Raw genomic sequence first — 17181 nt, forward strand, 5'->3', positions numbered from 1 at the left:
TATCCTGATTTCAAACTATACAGTTTTCAATTGTTATTCAAGGGAACTTTTAAGAACAGAAATATGTGGCTGCAAAATTTTTGGTGGCTATATAGGAAAGTTTGCTTCTTAGTAAGCAAACATATGTCAGGCCCTATACCTATTTCCTTAAGCTGCTCAACTCCCTAACCTACTAGAACATAGCGAGTGAGTTGTTAAACATCTTCAAATTTTCTGATCAAGATTTTAGTTCAATGTGACTAACATATATAACATATAACACCAGTATACTATGCCCTAGATCAGTGTTCTCCAAACTGCGGCCCGGGGGCCAGATGGTGGCCCTTTGCTTGCCTTTATTTGGCCCTTGAAGCACTAAAAGAGTGGGCACAACTCTTGAACAAGGGTTTTGAAGAGGAATGAGTCTCAATGTTTATGTGGACTCAGTGGCGTACCTAGAGCATTTGGCACCCGGGGCGGATCCTATATCTGGAACCCCCCCCCCCCCACACTTTAAAATGTAAAAACAACCGCAAAAATTTGTAATGTCTAAAAGAATATTTATTGCACAAATTTCACAGCCCCCCTATTACAGTGCCCTTTGCAGTCTGCCACCCCCCCCCCCCGTCTCTCTAATCACAGTTCCCCCTTTTGCACTCTCTGCCTCCACTGCACAGTCCTACCTTTGGCATAAACAGATAGCTAATACTATTATCAATGTGTTTATGTTTAAGAGATTGGAGACATGCTGAAGGAGATAGTCAGAGACTGAGGACATGATCCAAGAGCTGGTCAGAGACTGAGGACATGATCCAAGAGCTGGTCAGAGACTGAGGACATGATCCAAGAGCTGGTCAGAGACTGAGGACATGATCCAAGAGCTGGTCAGAGACTGAGGACATGATCCAAGAGCTGGTCAGAGACTGAGGACATGATCCAAGAGCTGGTCAGAGACTGAGGACATGATCCAAGAGCTGGTCAGAGACTGAGGGCATGATCCAAGAGCTGGTCAGAGACTGAGGGCATGATCCAAGAGATGGTCAGAGACTGAGGGCATGATCCAAGAGATGGTCAGAGACTGAGGGCATGATCCAAGAGATGGTCAGAGACTGAGGGCATGATCCAAGAGCTGGTCAGAGACTGAGGGCATGATCCAAGAGCTGGTCAGAGACTGAGGGCATGATCCAAGAGCTGGTCAGAGACTGAGGACATGATCCAAGAGATGGTCAGAGACTGAGGACATGATCCAAGAGATGGTCAGAGACTGAGGACATGATCCAAGAGCTGGTCAGAGACTGAGGACATGATCCAAGAGCTGGTCAGAGACTGAGGACATGATCCAAGAGCTGGTCAGAGACTGAGGACATGATCCAAGAGCTGGTCAGAGACAGCAGACATGATCCAAGAGATGGTCAGAGACAGCAGACATGATACAAAAGACGGTCAGAGACTGCAGACATGATAGAAGATAGAAGAGCACTAGGGGGGCCGGAGAGCACAGGGCAAGCAGAGAGCACTGGAGGAGCTTAAGGGCGTGGGGGGGGGGGCTGGAGAGAATTAAGAGTGGTTTGAAAAGCATTGTAGGGGTGTTGGAAGGCGCAGGGGGTGGAGAGCACTGGGGGGCAGGGAAAACCAGGGGGATGGAGAGCATGGGGGGAACTGGAACTCACTGAGGGGGGAGCCAGGGAGCACAGGGGGGTGGAAAGCACTGGGGGAGCCAGAGAGCATAGGGGGGACCTGAAGAGCACTGGGGGGCTAAGGAGCACTGGGGGGGGCCCAAGAGCACTGGGGGGCTAAGGAGCGCTGGGGGGGGGGAAGAGCACTGAGGGGTTAAGAGCATGGGGGGATTAAGAGCAGGGGGGGTTTTATGAGCACTGGGGGCAGGGGTGTTAAGAGCACTAAGGGGGTGTTAAGAGCAGGGGGGATTTAAGAGCACTGGGGGGGTGTTAAGAGCAGGGGGGCTTTAAGAGCACTGGGGGGTGCTAAGAGCAGGAGGGTTTTAAGAGCACTGGGGGGGTGTTAAGAACATGGGGAGGGGGGGCTGGAGAGCACTAGGGGGCCAGCAAGTTGTATAGGAGAGGGGATGGGACAGCTGCATATAGATGATTTGATCGTTACATATTCCTCCTGCAGCCGCTGAATGACTGCAGGAGGGAGAGGAGGAGAATCAGCCATTCAACGGCAGCAGGAGGAATACGGAAAGGTGAATTCCTCTATATGCAGCTGTCCCATCTCCTCTCCTATGCAGTCACACACACACACACAGGAGGCTGCTCAGTGCTCACCTTCTTCCCGCCGGCCGCCGCCCCCGCGAGCATCGCGGACTGAAGGAGCAGCTCCTTCACACTGATATGACACAGCCTGACACCCCCCCAGTGCGTGGCACCCGGGGCGGGCCGCACCCCCCGTTGGTACGCCACTGTGCGGACTTAGCGGGTCAGCTGGTATGGGGCTTAAAAAATAGGTTTGCAATGCAATGTTGGTGGCTCCCTGGCATCTAGGTTGTCAGCGTCCTCTGTGGTCATTAGCAGGTTGCTGTGGCCTAAATGTTGACTGGATGTCTCTTACGGATATGCCATTCACAGGGAAGTGACTGTTCTTTGCGTCGCTGGGTGAGATCATTAAAAACTTCCCGAGAAGAAAGAGTACCTTTTTATGCCTCAGCTGTAAATCTGGGTTTTACTTTTTTAGCCCATGAGCGTGTTATTCCTTGGTGAGGAATTTTGGACAAGGGATCTAAACCCTACTCCCTCTACCACTGTAGGGGGCAAGCACCCCTGGCAGTCCAAGTCCATTGAATAGCTGCTCTTTAGATTGTTTTGTCCCCTCCTGTCCAGCTCAAGAGGGGAAGATGTCTACTATTCTCAGACTTCTGGGTTGTCTGTGTACTGGAGAAATGGGCTTGTGCATATAGCCTTATGGTACAGAATCAAATTTCATAGCCCCCTCCTCAAAGATTTGTTTCCAACCAACACCCATCTTCAGAGGTTAGCGCTTGGCTGTCGACAAACTCCTGGTCAAGGGACTAGTGATGTCAGTTTCTAGCCCAGAAGTATTTTAGGGATTTTGCTTAAACTACTTAAACCACTAACGTTTAGGTAAAATCGTCAAGTTCAAGATAGAGTTGATCCAGTTAAAGGTGATATTAGGGGTACTTCCTAGCATCCATAGACATCAAGGACACTTACCTTCATATAGCTTTTTTTCCAGAATCAGCAGTGGTTCTTGCCTATTGGACCAGTGGACAAGTAGCTCGGCCTACCATGGCTCCTGTGTTCACCAAAATTTTGATGCCAGTGTTAGTCTTCTTCTGGGGAAGCAGGATATAGATCATGGGGTATCCAAACAATCTGTTGCAGGAAAAGTCTTGCTAGGAGCTGGAGTCTAACCTATCTATTACCATTTGGGCTCTGGAGGAATTCAGGTAGATCCTGAACCTACAGAAATCCTTGCTAATTCTGTCACTTCACCTGCAATACTTGGGGCTGATTTTGAATACCAGACACCCCAAAGTTTTCTTCCATGTAAAAAAACTATGGAAGCTACAGCTGTCAATCTGCCTACTGCATGCTCGCAAGTGGTCTTCCATTCACCAAGTGTTGGGTCTAATGGTAGCATCATTCAAAGCGATTTCCTATGTGCAACATCACACAGGAATGTTGCAGCACAAGATTCTGTCACAGTGAAACAGATCTCTTGTTGGTGGACAGGGAAATCAAGGTACGTCACGTAATAACACTGGATGCTGGTACTGTCCTTTATGCCTTAAGAGGTGTTTGCCATTCACCTGAATGGGGACACCACGCTTCTGTCACTGTGTCCCAAACCAGTACACCCTAAGGAAGTTTAGGTGTATTCTATTCCACAGCTGAGTTAGATAGAACACACAACCTGCTCTTAATTGTAGAGGACCCACATAAAGATCTTGCAGTGCCATCTGCTATGATCTTGTGCTAAATCCAGAAATCTATTGTCCAAATGAAGCATCAATCAAGCACCAAGAACAACTGTTTCTGGTTAAAGTACACTCAGGCAGGGAGATGAGTGTATCCTGGGCATTCTACAATCCGCATTTGATTTCAAGTTTTTATAAGGCAGCCACTCTGTTATCGTTTCATACAGACACCATATTATATGCTGGATGTGGCAGCATTCAGCCAATGCAATTTTGGATGAAAAGTTTTGCAGCCAGTTTGTCCTGTATTTTCCTTCAAGATGATTATTTTCCCTTCAGTTTCCTTGCCCACCCCATTGTGGCACTGCCTTGGGATGTCATGGTTGATTATCTAAAACAGACCTTTTGTCTTCCAATGAAAAAAAAAAAAAAAATATTCTTTTTTTTTTTTTTTTTTTTTCATTTTCTTTTTTTTTTTAATCACCACAGTTTTTTTTATTTCATTTTCTTAGCTTGTTGGAGGACATAGCACCCACTCATCTGACTTGCTGCTACTGTATGTTTAAATACTTTTTGTTCTTGTTTTTTGCACTGCTATGCCATGATAAATTTTTGTTCTGTGTGGAGGTTCAGCAGCAGGTACTAAGTAAAAGTCTTTTTAAATAAAACAAAGAGCACCAAATTAAAAACTGTAAAAAGAAAAAACTGTGTTGCTCATAGAAAGCAATTACATTCCTAATTCTGTTTTCTCAGATCCTCTTAAAAATTTAGCCTGATTTCAGTTTTGCCTTCTTCCAGTTATAAACATTGCCAAGTTTGGTTGGCTATTGTCCAGTCTAAAGCTGGGTACTGGCTGAACTAAAAAAACTGACAGATTACTGTACTAAAACTCACTTTGTTAGTACAGCGATCTCCCCAGCTGTGCTATTGTGTCCCCCCCCCCCCCTCAACAGAACACAGTGGACAGTTCTCTCCTCTCAGCCGTTGGACTGCCTACCACAGGGTGGTGCACTGTAATAGCCAATCTTACTGGGCAGGTGCAAAGGGGCACCATCTTGTGGAAGGAAGCACTCAGATTTTTTTGTTAACCTGGCAATTTAGGCAAGAGAAGCAGTACTGTGCATTGTTCATACATACAGAACATACCTCACAACTTCTGAGCGTCCAAGAATGAGGGACATGACGAGGAGGAAGTGACTTGCGGTGCTATGTGCGGCGCTGTGAAAAAAATGGGTGTGGCAAAACAGAGTTGGAGGGTCTTAAGGGACAGGGTTAAACAAAACCTGGGCTTCCTTGTACCTATAAAATATGTTGAGGCTGAGGCCTCCATAATTGCTGTTGTGTTAGTCTGTTAGGCCCTGATTTTTCACATGTAGCAATTTGGGATCATGGGCAGAATATCACCGTGATTCTGCACGCAATTCCAAATCACACTGAAATGCTGGCAAAATGCAGCACATGTGTTTTGTGTTCTATTCATTTTTAGTGGCATCAAAACAGCATGGTTATGGATGCTTGTTGTGGGAAAAATCACTCAACTACCACAGAAAAAAGACACCACATTTTGGTGCCACTAAAAATAAATAGAACACGGGGCGTGGCCACGCAGGGCATGTGAGCGGACAAGCTGCACGTAATCCTTTCACCGATCCTTCCTCCGGTCACTGATCCACCTGTGACTTGCACCATCCTATTCCTCCTGTCCTCGGGAGTCGCAGGATACTTTTATGCTCGCGCTACCCGCCATGATGACCCGGAAAGGCCGGGAAGACGGCACGGCCTCTAAAGTCCAAAATGGCGCCGTGGCCACAGGGGCAGACATGCTGTCTCCTATGGACACTGACCATGTTGCAGAGCCTGAGCCCTCTACCTCCAGTGTCTGATAATTCATCTATGCCCCTCGAAGATATGCAGAAGGGAGACCCCCAGCCCACCTTGCAGCAGTCCAACACTGCACTGCTTCAGTGTACACAGTAAAGGAGAGGCTGGGGGGCCTAACTGAGGAGATTTCCTTGTTACGCCATGTTCTCCAGAAGATAAGGGAGCGCACTACTGCGGTGGAGGGGCGAATTAGTGATGTGGTGGATAGACTGCCTGTGCTTATAGGGGATACTCAAGCTAACTCGGCCTTGGCATGGGCTCTGCAGGACAAGGCTGATATAGAAAACTGCCTCAGGCGGAACAATATTCGCATAGTGAGACTCCCTGAGAAGGTGGAGGGCAGGGACCCCACTCAGTTTGTGGAGCAGTGGCTGGTTGATACCTTTGGGAGGGATGTGTTCTCCCCTATCTTCGCAGTGGAGAGGACCCACCGTACCCCCACGCGGGCTGTTCTGGGCAATGCTCCTCGGCCGGTCTTGGCCCGCCTGTTACACTACAGGGACTGGGAGAAGGTGCTCCGGCTGGCCAGGGAAAAGGCTGTGATTAAGTTCAATGGGGTGCAAGTGTCCATATACCTGGACTTCTCTGCGGAGTTCCAAAAGAAAAGGGCTAAATTCCATGAGGTCAAGCAGCGTTTACAGAAGATACAACTGCCCTATGCTATGCTGTACCCTGCCCGTCTGAGAGTCACTGCTAGGGGTCAAACCCGCTTTTTCAATACAGCCAGAGAAGCAGCTGAGTGGTTGGATGTTAGTGAGCCCTCTCTGTGTGCCCGACAACGTGAGGAGCAGGAACCTTGATGCGATCTACCACCTTAGAGGCCTGGCTTCTGATTTATCTCTTGGAATATGGACTCATGGTGCTCTCTTAGACCCAGAGAGGGATAGTACGTCGAGTGGACAGAGGAGTAAGAGACTACATTTAAGAGCAATAGAAAAGAAATGATATCAATCCCAACTTTTGGATACATGGAGAGCATTACATCCAGAAGAACGGGATTATACGTTCTACTCCTTGGTCCACGGGACGTATTCTAGGATCGACTATCTGTTGATCGAACATAGAGGGATAGAGTCCGTCCTAGAAGTGAAAATAGGTATAAAATCATGGTCGGACCACGCTCCTGTTAAAATGAAGTTGAAAATAGCGGGTGAGCAATTTAAGATAAATATCTGGAGAATAAATGAAGAACTCTTAAGTTAACTATTAAGTTATTAAGGGGAAAAAAAATGGGAGGAGGAAATAAAAAAAGAGCTGGAATTATATTTTCTGACAAATGAAAAAGAAGAAACCCCTAAAGATATATTATGGGAAACGCATAAGGCTTACATACGAGGGATCTTAATAGCGAAAGGAGTTCAGAGGAAAAAAGAAAGATCAGCAAATAAAGAAAGGTTAATAAAAAGAGATATTTGAATTAGAACAGGGGCATAAAAGAACAGAGTGTGGAAACCCATCATAGGCTAGTAATAAAAAGAGATGAACTAAAACTATTACTAGAGCAGGAAACTAAACAGGAGGTCAATAGGATAGCAAAAGAAAGTTATCAATGGAGTAATAAGATAGGGAAAACATTAGCAAAGGCAGTAAAAACGAACAAATCTATGAACTTTATAGAGCGGATAAGGGACAAAGGGGTAGAAATAAGGTATTCTTCAACAGAAATAGCAAAGGTGTTCCAAGAATTTTATGGAAGATTGTATGATATCAAAAAAGAGGAGGCGGGAAAGACGGATCCGGGGAGAAGGGAGAAAATTATAAAATATCTGAAAGAAGCGAAATTGCCTCAGGTACAGAAGGAACAGTTAGATCAGTTAGAAGACCCAATTGCAGAAGAAGAACTAGTTAAAGTATTAAAAGAAACTAGCTCAGGTAAGATCCCAGGGCCAGACGGGTTTACAGTGAGTTATTATAAAAGGTTTAAAGATCTGTTAATTCCTAAGTTAAAAGAATACAGTGCCTTGCGAAAGTATTCGGCCCCCTTGAACTTTTCGACCTTTTGCCACATTTCAGGCTTCAAACATAAAGATATAAAACTGTAATTTTTTGTGAATAATCAACAAGTGGGACACAATCATGAAGTGGAACGAAATTTATTGGATATTTCAAACTTTAACAAATAAAAAACTGAAAAATCGGGCGTGCAAAATGATTCAGCCCCTTTAAGTTAATACCTTGTAGCACCACCTTTTGCTGCGATTACAGCTGTAAGTCGCTTGGGGTATGTCTCTATCAGTTTTGCACACCGAGACTGAAATTTTTGCCCATTCCTCCTTGCAAAACAGCTTGAGCTCAGTGAGGTTGGATCGAGAGCGTTTGTGAACAGCAGTTTTCAGTTCTTTCCACAGATTGGATTCAGGTCTGGACTTTGACTTGGCCATTCTAACACCTGGATATGTTTATTTGTGAACCATTCCATTGTAGATTTTGCTTTTGGATTTAAATCACAAAAAAGAAAAACGGGAATATAATTCACCATTAATCCCATTAAAAGACACAAGTTTTTTTTCACCAGGCCAAGGAAAATTATGGGGTCATTGGATGGGAGGGGAGGATATAAGATTAAAAGATATCTTGGTTAAAAATAAAATGTGCACAATAAATGAACTTAAAAAGAAAAAATGGAAAGTAGATGAATGGAGATACAGTCAGTTGCAACACTTTGTGGCGTCGCTGCCTAAACCACTAAGAACCGAGGCGAAGTTACTACCCTTTGAGAAAATGTGTGTTTCAGAAGGGAGTAAAAATAGCATCTCTAATATTTATAAAATTCTAGTGTCCGAGATGGAACCGACTGTACCCCCGTTCATAAAAAAATGGGAAGGAGAGCTGGGAACACAGAGGGGACTTTCACTTGGGAAAAAGTTTGAAGCAGTAGACCTAAAAACAGCAGAAATGAATTATAAATGCCTTTCTAGATGGTATATAACGCCTGATAAAGTTTCTAATTCTCAGAAGGAGAAATCCAAATATTGTTGGAGGGGATGTGGGGAAATTGGAACAATGGCACATATATGGTGGAATTGCCCTAAGATTAAAACATATTGGAAGGAAGTACTAGCCCAAATTAAGAAAGTTACAAATATTGAGGTCCCATAGGAGCCATGGTTTTTGTTTATTTCATGGAATACAGAAATCAGTAAAACAATATAAAATAACGGTAATACCACATTTAATGAATGCTGCAAAGGGCTTGATACCTCTGTTTTGGCAGAGAGATGAAGCACCGAATGTAGGAGATTGGTTTAATAGGGTAGAGAAAATAAGAACGATGGAATATTTAAAAAATGGGGGTGAAGAAGAAACGGCAGAATGGGAAAATATCTGGGATGATTGGAATGTGTTCAAGAAAACTAAGGAATATACCAAGTGGAGAGAAAGAGAGGAGGAGGGTGAGGGGAATGGTGGGAGGGAGGGATAGGGAGGGGATGGGAGGTGGAGGGAAGGGGAGGGAAAAGGCGGAGAAAAAGTGATTGAAAAGATAATTTCTTTAAAGCATTTTTTGTATGTTGTGTATTTTGAAAAATGAATAAACAAAAAAAAAATAGCCATTCAAACCCCTTTGTGTCAACTTGTGTGCATGTTGTCAGGCCAAAATCACCAGGGTTTGTAAACTTTTGATCAGGGTAATTTGGGTAGTTTCTGTTGTCATTATGATTTAAAGAGTAAACACAGTTGATTGATAATAAATGGCTTCAGCCAAACACTAACCATGAGTAAAATCAAAGTTTTTGTGTTATCATTCATATTCTCTGAAAAATGACCAAGAAATCATGAATTCTGCCAGGGTATGTAAACTTATGAGCACAACTGTATCTGCAGGATTACATTTAGCGACAGAGCAGCAAGGATCTGATCAAGAGTAATCTATGGGAAAGCTGGAGTTTAAGGGACTGTGTATGTTGATCTGAGAATCAGACCAAAGGCCTAAGCCTAAGAGCTGGAGCAGCCGTGTGGCAAGAGAGTGAGCCAGGAGGCTGAAGTATTCTGTTGTGCAAATTACAGTAATGGTGGGAAATCCCCTGTGGGTAACTGATGTCTTTTGTGAAGTTTTCTGTTCTTTTTAACAAAAGTAAGCCACCAAACCCTTAAACAGAGTTGCTGAAGTGGACTAATCTCACTAATCTGCACTACCATTGAGCTAAAGTTCATCTTGAACCAGCTCTGTAGCATTCAAGTTAGGAGACTAGGCTACCTGTTCATGATTTGAATCCCCCACCGTCTTGTTGTTTTCTTCTAAGGTAGTTCTTGCATAACCTGGAGGTATGTTTTGGATTATTGTCTTGCGGTTGAATAAATCCCTGACTTACCAGGCACTGCAAAATGCTATGTTAGGCCTTTTGGTTCAGGGAAGGTGCAAGTTGCCAAATTTGGATCCAGCAAAAGTGTCTGAAACCATCATAATTCCTCCTCCAGGTTTGATAGCTGCTATCACACAGAGGTATCATCTTTTCACCTACCTGTGGACATACAAAAACCCTAGGCGATGAACTGAAGATTTAAAATTTTAACCAGTTCAAGAGACATTTTTTTCCAGTCTTTAGCAGTTCATTACTGGCAGTTCCTGGCTCAAGCATGCATCTTTCTTATCTTGCCATTTTTAGAAATGTCTTCCTTCCTTCCCCTTGAGCTGTCGGACCTGCAGGTTGAAGTGTTCTTGTCGCAGTTAAGTGAGGCTTTCTTGCTTAATTACTGATATGCCGTGCTTTTGAATCTCTTGTTCTATGAGCTACCTATCGTGCAAGTTACCTCTCAGAAATCTGTCTTCTAATTCTGGTTGGTTTTGGTCTGCCAGAGAAAAATGCAGATTTTTTTCATGTATGTGAGAATTGTCAGTATTGGTCTTTCAATTAGGAAAAGAAAGTGGACAGGGACAGCCTGTCCCACTTTCTTTTCCTAATTGAAAGACCAATACTGACAATTCTCACATATGTGAAAAAATCTGCATTTTTGTCTTAGAAACTTACTTAGAATCACCCTAACAATATATATTTTCAGAAAAAAAATGGTTTCCAAAGAATAAAATGGTGGGTATTGCAATTTTTTACGTCACAATATTTGCGCAGTGGTTTAACAAATGCAAATTTTCAGGAAAAATACAATTTCATTAATTTTAGCACATACAAACACAATAGAATACACAATTTTTGGTAAACTATAAAAGATGTTACACTGAGTAAATAGATGCCTAACCTGTCATGCTATAAAAGTGCAAATGCCTGTAGAAAAAATACTACCGTTCTTTAACTTATCCATAGGCAACGCTTTAAAAGCCTTTACAGGTTTACCAGTTTAGATTTAAAGAGTAGGTCTGGTGCAAAAATTCTTGCTCTCACTCTCATGTTCACAATGATTCTTCACATATGTGGTGCAATCACCATTTACATATATGAGTGGGAGAACCTACGTGTGTGTTCTCATTTGTGCATGAGCACAGGGGGATGAAGGAGCTTTAAAAAAATGTATTTAATTTATTTTTACTTGAACTTTATTGCTATCAACATCACTTGTGATTGCATGGGCAGTGGCAGGTCCTCTTCATGCAGATACCCTCACATTCTACTCTATCTCAGGTTTGATTAGCTGCTGTGGAGGCCAGTTTTGATTGGCTGCTTTACAAGCAGCCTAAACAAACCAAAACTGGAAGTGATGAAATCCTTGTCACTTCCTTTTTCTGATATACCAGAGGAGGGGGAGGGAATGGAAGTGACACCGGAGAGCCTGGGAAAAGCAGTGGGGATAAGGAAACCTTCTTCCTATGCTTGTAAAAGTGATCAGGTAGCTGTAGAGCCACTCGATCACTTATACCAGAAATCCCATCACCTGCTTTAAGGTTGCAGTTGCAGCCATAATCCTGGTATAACTACTTCCCTCGGAGGGTGTTTTTATACATCTTAAGTATGGGAAGCAGTCAATTTAACATTGAAATTTACGGTATTTTTTAGTTGTTAGGTACCACTTACCTTTGTACCATTTTAGGTTATTCACTGTACTTGAACGGCTTGAATTCAATAAATGGAAAAGTGGTGCTCTTCTAAAAATGTTGCCAGTAGTATATACAGGTCCTTCTCAAAAAATTAGCATATTGTGATAAAGTTCATTATTTTCTGTAATGTACTGATAAACATTAGACTTTCATATATTTTAGATTCATTACACACAACTGAAGTAGTGCAAGCCTTTTATTGTTTTAATATTGATGATTTTGGCATACAGCTCATGAAAACCCAAAATTCCTATCTCAAAAAATTAGCATATTTCATCCGACCAATAAAAGAAAAGTGTTTTTAATACAAAAAAAGTCAACCTTCAAAAAATGATGTTCAGTTATGCACTCAATACTTGGTCGAGAATCCTTTTGCAGAAATGACTGCTTCAATGCGGCGTGGCATGGAGGCAATCAGCCTGTGGCACTGCTGAGGTGCTATGGAGGCCCAGGATGCTTCGATAGCAGCCTTGAGCTCATCCAGTGTGTTGGGTCTTGCGTCTCTCAACTTTCTCTTCACAACATCCCACAGATGCTCTATGGGGTTCAGGTCAGGAGAGTTGGCAGGCCAATTGAGCACAGTAATGCCATGGTCAGTAAACCATTTACCATTGGTTTTGGCACTGTGAGCAGGTGCCAGGTCATGCTGAAAAATGAAATCTTCATCTCCATAAAGCTTTTCAGCAGATGGAAGCATGAAGTGCTCCAAAATCTCCTGATAGCTAGCTGCATTGACCCTGCCCTTGATAAAACACAGTGGACCAACACCAGCAGCTGACATGGCACCCCAGACCATCACTGACTGTGGGTACTTGACACTGGACTTCAGGCATTTTGGCATTTCCCTCTCCCCAGTCTTCCTCCAGACTCTGGCACCTTGATTTCCGAATGACATGCAAAATTTGCTTTCATCCGAAAAAAGTACTTTGGACCACTGAGCAACAGTCCAGTGCTGCTTCTCTGTAGCCCAGGTCAGGCGCTTCTGCCGCTGTTTCTGGTCCAAAAGTGGCTTGACCTGGGGAATGCGGCACCTGTAGCCCATTTCCTGCACACGCCTGTACACGGTGGCTCTAGATATTTCTACTCCAGACTCAATCCACTGCTTCCGCAGGTCCCCCAAGGTCTGGAATCGGTCCTTCTCCACAATCTTCCTCAGGGTCCGGTCACCTCTTCTTGTTGTGCAGCGTTTTCTGCCACACTTTTTCCTTCCCACAGACTTCCCACTGAGGTGCCTTGATACAGCACTCTGGGAACAGCCTATTCGTTCAGAATTTTTTTTCTGTGTCTTACCATCATGCTTGAGGGTGTCAATGATGGCCTTCTGGACAGCAGTCAGGTCGGCAGTCTTACCCATGATTGCGGTTTTGAGTAATGAACCAGGCTGGGAGTTTTTAAAAGCCTCAGGAATCTTTTGCAGGTTTTTAGAGTTAATTAGTTGATTCAGATGATTAGGTTAATAGCTCGTTTAGAGAACCTTTTCATGATCTGCTAATTTTTTGTGATAGGAATTTTGGGTTTTCATGAGCTGTATGCCAAAATCATCAATATTACAACAATAAAAGGCTTGCACTACTTCAGTTGTGTGTAATGAATCTAAAATATATGAAAGTCTAATGTTTATCAGTACATTACAGAAAATAATGAACTTTATCACAATATGCTAATTTTTTGAGAAGGACCTGTATAAGAAAAAGATTAACATTTTGACATTACAGGAATGTGTGAAACAACATATTTGGTTTATAAAGTGTATTTCTACTTTGGCAGTCAGCTTTGAGAAAACCCTTCTATGTTTATCTATTCCCATTCACACAACGTCGCTAACAAAAATGTTGTTTCAAACGTTTTTTTTACATTTTTAGATGTTTCTCAGGGGAAGATGTCAATTCTGACTGCAAGCTTTTTTGAACAATATTAAACTAAGCCTATATAGTTACAAAAAAGTGCAGCACTCTCCTTCAATAAAGTGCATTGAAATTATAGTGCATAAATAAATATCTGAAGACAGTGTAAAAAATCATCTATATATAATAAATCTACGTAAGTCCGTCTTCTCTCTTAAATATATATATACAGTCTATGAATAAATGATTCAATATCCGTGAAACAAAGTGCACTCCCATACACCAAAAACTCTTCAGTAATTGCCTCTTATCACCACAGTGCCCTTCACCCCACCTATTGGGGTCTTCTCACCTGCTTGAATGGACTTCACTAATAATAGGAGGTCTATATGCGCTTTACAGTGTTCTATGTGGCACCGCTCCTGCTGGCTGTACACTCCAAACGCCAGGCTCCTGAACCTTTGAGAAAGCCGACTGGAGGCTACGCGTGAGGTGGATGGGGATGTAATCCCGCTGGGACTAGGTGGAGCTGTGTATGCCAAGGATTATGTTGTGAAATGCCTGTTTTTTTACTTCTAAAATGTGAGTGGATTTTTATATGGGAATAAATACTTTTTATTAGCGATTTGGACTATGGTTCTTTCCTCTTGCCTCCTATATGATTGACACCAAGCTGAGAGCTACGGATTTGGAATGTACAGCCAGTGGGAGTGGTGCCACTAATAACACTGCCAAGCGCATATAGACTTCCTTTAATTAGTAAAAAATAAAAATTATGCACTATAATTTGAATGTACTTTATTGAAGAAGAGCGCTGCACTTTTTTTTGTGAATATATATATCTATGTATATATTTATTGAATTTTGTACAGGTGGTTGGATGCATAGTGATGCTAGCTGCATCCTATAGTATATAGCGTTGAGTAATAGGTGTTTTTTTTTAGGCCCCCTGCACACGGGACGTTTTTAACGCTGCTGTAAGCAGCGTCAGGCGTTTTCTTTTTGCAGCCTAAAAACGCCCCTCCATGTTATTCTATGGCCTCATGCACACTCAGACGTTTTTGAGCTGTAAGTGGCTTAGGCGTTTTTAGGCTGCAACAAGAACCCACCACCTGCGCGTTCTGAGGACCAGCGTTACAGCGTTAAAAACGCCTGACGCTGCTAAAAGCTGAATAACTTTGCTATAACGTTGCTTAACGTGCGTTAAGCCACGTTATACGTTTTTTTTTCTTCCATTCAAAATCAATGGTTCCCTATGGGAGCCTATTGATTTGAATGGAGGTCGCACCGCAACACCGCAAGTCGGATCCGACTTGCGGGGTGACTTGCGCTGTGGGAATCTTGAGGGGGAACTCCACGCCAAAATGTGAAAAAAACGGCGTGGGGTTCCCCCACCAAGGTTCCAAACCAGGCCCTTCGGGTCTGTTATGGAATTTGAGGGTAGCCCCATGCCGAAAAAACGGCGTGGGGTCCCCCCCAAAATCCATACCAGACCCTTATCCGAGCATGCAGCCCGGCAGGCCAGGAAAGGGGAGGGGACGAGCGAGCGGCCCCACCCCCCCTGGACCACACCAGGCCACATGCCCTCAACATGGGGGGGTGTTGGTGCTTTGGGGCAGGGGGAGCTCTGCACCCCCCACCTCAAAGCACCTTGCCCCCATGTTGATGAGGACAAGGGCCTCATCCCCACAACCCTGGCCGGTGGTTGTGGGGGTCTGCGGGCAGGGGGCTCATCGGAATCTGGAAGCACCCTTTAACAAGGGGGCCCCCCAGATCCCGGACCCCCTCCCTATGTGAATGGGTATGGGGTACACTGTACCCCTACCCATTCACCCCATAAAAGGCAGTGTATGGAAATAACGACAAGAGACGTTTTGAAAAGTTTATTAAAAATCTTCATCCGACTCTTCTTGTCTTCTCCTCTCCGGGGTCTTCTGCTCTTTTGCTGTCCGCCCTTCTTGTCTTCTCCTCTCCGGGGTCTTCTGCTCTTTTGCTGTCCCCCTCTTCTTGTGTTCTTCTCTCCGGGGTCTTCTGCTGTCCCCTCTTCTGCTGTCCTCTCTTCTTTTCTTCTCCTCTCCGGTCTTCTGCTCTTTTGCTGTCGGCTGTCGGCTGTCTTCTTCCTCCGGTCCTCCTCCTCCGACGTCTCCGCTGATTATGCCTATCTCCGGTCTCTTCAGCTTATTATATAGCCATTAGGGGCGTGGCCCCGATGACGTCATCGGGAGGCCCCGCCCCCTCATGTCACAGATGACGTCATCTGTGACATGAGGGGGCGGGGCCTCCCGATGACGTCATCGGGGCCACGCCCCTAATGGCTATATAATAAGCTGAAGAGACCGGAGATAGGCATAATCAGCGGAGACGTCGGAGGAGGAGGACCGGAGGAAGAAGACAGCCGACAGCCGACAGCAAAAGAGCAGAAGACCGGAGAGGAGAAGAAAAGAAGAGAGGACAGCAGAAGAGGGGACAGCAGAAGACCCCGGAGAGAAGAACACAAGAAGAGGGGGACAGCAAAAGAGCAGAAGACCCCGGAGAGGAGAAGACAAGAAGGGCGGACAGCAAAAGAGCAGAAGACCCCGGAGAAGACCCCGGAGAGGAGAAGACAAGAAGAGTCGGATGAAGATTTTTAATAAACTTTCCAAAACGTCTCTTGTCGTTATTTCCATACACTGCCTTTTATGGGGTGAATGGGTAGGGGTACAGTGTACCCCATACCCATTCACATAGGGAGGGGGTCCGGGATCTGGGGGGCCCCCTTGTTAAAGGGTGCTTCCAGATTCCGATGAGCCCCCTGCCCGCAGACCCCCACAACCACCGGCCAGGGTTGTGGGGATGAGGCCCTTGTCCTCATCAACATGGGGGCAAGGTGCTTTGAGGTGGGGGGTGCAGAGCTCCCCCTGCCCCAAAGCACCAACACCCCCCCATGTTGAGGGCATGTGGCCTGGTGTGGTCCAGGGGGGGTGGGGCCGCTCGCTCGTCCCCTCCCCTTTCCTGGCCTGCCGGGCTGCATGCTCGGATAAGGGTCTGGTATGGATTTTGGGGGGGACCCCACGCCGTTTTTTCGGCATGGGGCTACCCTCAAATTCCATAACAGACCCGAAGGGCCTGGTTTGGAACCTTGGGGGGGGACCCCACGCCGTTTTTTTCACATTTTGGCGTGGAGTTCCCCCTCAAGATTCCCACAGCGCAAGTCGGATCCGACTTGCGGTGTTGCGGTGCGACCTCCATTCAAATCAATAGGCTCCCATAGGGAACCATTGATTTTGAATGGAAGAAAAAAAAACGCTGCTAAAAGCAACGTGGCAAAACGTGCAATGACGCCAATGGAAAAAGCTACTGAAAGCACGTTTTTACAGCTGCTTTTTCCGGCGTCAGAACTAACTTTGACGTACGTTTTTTCTAACGCCCCGTGTGCATGGGGCCTTAATACACAGGGATAGCACAGAAAGTTTTTTTTGTTTTTCACATTTTTATATTAAATTAAGCCTGTCCCAAGTTTGTCCTCATTACCATACATCAGAGGTGGGGGGCTTGAGTCACATGACTTGACTTAAGTCACCAGTTTGAGGACTTGAGACTTGCTTGACTAAAATTAT

At 44.7% G+C, this 17181-nt stretch overlaps 1 protein-coding gene across 2 annotated transcripts in view; it reads left to right on the forward strand.

The window, feature by feature from the left end:
- Positions 1-17181, forward strand: part of FEZ2 (fasciculation and elongation protein zeta 2) — a gene marked incomplete at its 5' end in the record, with an annotated part of 232690 nt that overhangs the window by 151658 nt on the left and 63851 nt on the right. The window lies entirely within an intron of this gene.

Source organism: Pelophylax lessonae, assembly GCF_965119305.1.
Source record: "Pelophylax lessonae genome assembly, chromosome: 3".
Taxonomy (NCBI): domain Eukaryota; kingdom Metazoa; phylum Chordata; class Amphibia; order Anura; family Ranidae; genus Pelophylax; species Pelophylax lessonae.